Raw genomic sequence first — 4,147 nt, 5'->3', positions numbered from 1 at the left:
TCCAGCATCTGCCAGGCACAGAGCTGGCCCTCCGGGTTTGTTGCTCTGTATGGAGTTGAGAGGACCTGTCTCTTATACTCTCTCCTGAGACTTTGCCCTTTAAATGAATCAATGACAGTAGAGTGGGTCCTCCCTGCATCAGCAGCGGGCAGAGCAGGACCTCTGGTGTTTCTGCTTCCTTCTCTGTCCGCTCAAGCCTCGCAGCCACCCAGTGAAGCTGGGAGAGCAGGGGTGACTGTGGACATTTTTCAAGAGCCAGAACTGGGCTTGGGTTTGAGGCTTTAGGGAGAGATAGAGCTGGGATTTGGCCCTGGAGGTCCTGGTTCCAGGCCCGGGGCTCCCCCCATCCATGTCCCCCTCAAGCACCATGCCGCCCACAGGCCCCACGGCCCCACCGATGGCTCAAACAGCATCTCGGCTCTGCCCTTCAGGAGTTGGGGGACCTCAGCCTTGTTTCGTCATCTGCCTACCTGAGCTAAGAACGCCTCCATTGGCATTCCTCTGGCCTAAATGAGATGACTCAGATGAAGCTTCTAACAAGGTGGTCGGCCCACACTTAGTACCGGGTAGCTGTTAGCATTACAATCACTGATGCTATTATTTGGCCGAAACTGTTCTGTCTCTGAGCCAAGGCCGATCTACTCAACCAGTAGGTCTTTCCTCGGCCTCGGTCTTGATGTCATTGTTCCTGCATCCAGCTTCCTTTTTGATTCTATATAAGAACCCATCCTTTCAGCCAGAAGGATTTTTGAAATGTTATCTGGGCTTCCAAGAGGCTTCTATCTTAGAAGCTTCTCCCAGGCAGACATAATGAAGAGAGAAAGATTCAAGCCAGATACCTGTGTCACGAGAGGTTCAGACCTCTGGCCAGCCGCCCTCCTTCATCTTCCTCTGTGGAGCAAACACTTCGCTGGAGATCGCCGCGGTGTCTGGCCACCTGGTCGAGAAGTAGCCGTACAGTGCACGCACGGCCCAGCTGCTCTCCATCCCCTCCCCATCCGTCTGGGTCCCACATCCTGCTGACTCTGCCACCGGGACTCGTTGGAATGCTCTGGCCACTCTCCCTGCCCCATCCTGGGCGGAACTTCTGGCAGGTGCAATGAACTAGCCACTAGTATTCTCCTTGCCTTTGGGCAAGGAGAAGCCCAACATTGTGAAATAGACTGACCCGGAAGAAGCCTGGCTCGGGTGATGCCTTCTCTCAGCTTTGTTCCACCAAATAAAGCTAACTCCTAGCTCCCAAGCCCCAGGCCATGCAGAATCTGGCCACACCCCATCTCACCCTACCTTCCTATGCATCCGGTTCATGCAGGATGCTTTGTAAAAATGGGTGTTCTCTAATTTACTTAATGAGAGCCTTGGGGTGGATCCCAGGAATCTAAGTTTGTAAAAAGTTTTCCAGGAGACTGAAGCACAGCCAGGTAGAGGAGCCACTGCTCTGCACAGCTCCCAGGGAGAGCCATACCCAGGGCAGCACATTCGCCACATGCCCTGCCTTGGTGCGTGCCACCGCGGTGCCAACAGCCCCAGTCTCTGCTTGCAGAATTCGCCCCATCCTTCAAGGCCCACATCAAATACCACTCCTCCAGGAAGTTTCTCCTGACTCCTCCAGCCAGGAGTATGCTGTCCCCATAACATTTGTCCCTCCCTTACTGCCACTTTCCAGCCATTCCTTAAAACTCACCACCTCTATTTCTCCGAGCCCCTAGGCAGAAACTTGCGATCTGTCCTTGCCTCGCTGCTCTCCATCCCCTTCCCATGCACTTGAGGATAAGAATAGCACTTACCCAAGAGGGCTGTTTTAAGGAGTATTGCGTTTTCCCAGGGGGTGTACTTCCAAGTGTGCCAAGAGATGTTAGTTGTCATACACTAACTCCATCATCCTGTCATCTTAACACGTTTTTAGGCATAAGGTTCTGATTTTTCACATACACAGGTTTTCTGCCTTGACTTCCTGTTGAGAGCAAGGACTACATCTCGTTGATCATCGTTCTGTCCGTAGCAATTGACAAGGTCGTATACCTACAGGACATGAGAAATGTGAGACGGGTGGATGGCTGATATCTAACTATTTCCCTTTCATTCCTGTCTTTTCTCCATCTATCACTACTACTGTCCTTCAGTAGTAGTGAAGATACAAAGAATGTATCCCTATCAGAATTTATAATTACATTTAATTTTCGGCATTATTTGATTATCATCTGACATTTCCACCAGGCTTGAAGATCCTAGAAGACATCTTCGAAGATGTCTTTGAAATGTCTGGAAGACATTTATCCTAGCTCACTACTGCATCCACAGGGCCTAGCACATAGTAAATACCCCAGAAAGATTTAAATTAGTTAATTTACAAACCCTAATTAATCCAAAATTAATTCATTAACCTACCAATGGCCCTTTTTTTTTTTTTTTTTTTTTTTTTTTTTAGTTCTCTTAATGATGCTAGTATAATAGATTGGGTTCTGAATGTTAGAGCATCGTGGTAAATGAGCCTCACTAGGAGCTCGAACTAATCAGTGAGGCAACTGCAAATGGGCCAGTTGGGGATGTTCTTTCCTACTACCTGTGTGACTAGAGACAAATGAGTAACCTTACTCTTCTCATTTGTACAATGGGGATAAGCATAGATTTACCTCACAGGGTTACTATGCACATGAAAAACATACTCTGGAAGTTAGTTCTTATGATGATAGTACTGTTGGCATTCAAGTAACATGACAGACTAACAAATTAAACTTTACTGAGTTAGAGCATGTGCCTCTCTCTCTCTCTCTCTCTATATATATATATACACACACACACATACATATACACACACATATAATTATGCACACAGGTCTTATTTATAATAAAAATGATAAGCTGTTTATAAGAAAACCATAATAATGGAAATGCAGGACCCATCTGAGTACATCCTAAGCCCTAACCAGAAATATGCTCCCTTTCTAGAAAATAAAGCCATTACAGATTTTACATCCTTAAGGAAATTTTAAGCAGATTTAAAATTTTCCTTATCAGAAAATTAAAATGAGTAATTCCAGAACAAGGACAAAAAGAAGGGCCTGGATCAATTCAGTCATATTCATCTTCCTGCCCTGCAAACCGTAGGCCACTCACTTTCCAAGAATTTTGATGACAAACACTAAATATCACTGTGACCCTAATAAAATCCAGAACCCACTCCAGTCTGTGCATAAAGTCACACTCAAAGTCACATGAACCAGGACCCACATATTAATAAAAGGGAACTGCTAGTCTTTGCTTGCAACTCATAAGGTACATTAAAACTGGCTCAATTCAGGGGCCCCTGGGTGGCTCAGTCGGTTAAGCATCAGATTCTTGATTTCTACTCCGGTCGTGATCTCAGTGTCACGAGTGTCATGCGATCGAGCCCAGTGTCGGGCTCTGCACTCAACATGGAGGCTGCTTGGGGTTCTCTCTCTCTCCCTCTCTCTCTGCCCCTCATCCTTGCTCCTGTGCGCACACACTCTCTCTCAAATAAATAAATACAATCTTTAACAAGAAAAACGAACAAACAAAAAAACCTCGCTCAATTCATAACTCACCACATCTCGGGAGAACCCTGTCTTTGCTCTACGTGACACTATCTGGGAGGTACTCTAAACCCAAACCTTCCTCAGCCCCAGCACCAAACAAGGCATGCAGACCTTCCTCCTCTCTCCTCCCTACTCACTCCCTGCATTGACTGACTGAACCCCTTCATCACCCCCCCAACCCTCCTCACTTACTGTCCACATCACAGAAGATCCTGGACTGGGGCTAGCAAAACTCCTTTACTGGAAGATGGCGGGGGCTGGAGGAGTCCACAGAAAGGGTGGATATCGTCTTCCCAGCTTCCTCTCTTTCAGTGACTGAAAATTCTGTTCCTTTTCTGACGGCAGGTCACTTCACTGGAACTGTCAAGTAGGCCCTGGCCAAGAGGATGGCAAGTGACTCAGGGAAGGTGAGACAGACAGTCCACCCTTCATTCTGATCGCATGGACCCAGTGCTGCCCGCAACTGGTTCCTGCCTTATCGGTACCACCTCCTCCCCCACCCACTGCCCAGGCCACTGCCTCGGTCCCTGCCCAGTTCTTCAATCTTCCCGTGGACCCTGAGAGCTGCCTGAGATCTTTCCAACACAGTC

The 4,147-nt window shown here is 47.7% G+C and overlaps 1 long non-coding RNA gene across 1 annotated transcript; it reads right to left on the bottom strand.

The window, feature by feature from the left end:
- Positions 1-865: 865 nt before the first annotated feature.
- On the bottom strand, positions 866-3,790 carry LOC123943444. Its single transcript, XR_006818640.1, has 3 exons — positions 3,750-3,790; positions 1,788-2,022; positions 866-937 (listed from the first exon to the last, which is right to left on the bottom strand). It is a non-coding gene; the product is annotated as an uncharacterized LOC123943444 (long non-coding RNA).
- Positions 3,791-4,147: the final 357 nt, after the last annotated feature.

The sequence above is a fragment of the Meles meles genome, chromosome 6 (genome assembly GCF_922984935.1).
Source record: "Meles meles chromosome 6, mMelMel3.1 paternal haplotype, whole genome shotgun sequence".
Lineage (NCBI taxonomy): Eukaryota > Metazoa > Chordata > Mammalia > Carnivora > Mustelidae > Meles > Meles meles.
The sequence above is the reverse complement of the archived record's forward strand: the minus strand, read 5'-3'. Positions and strand labels throughout refer to the sequence as shown.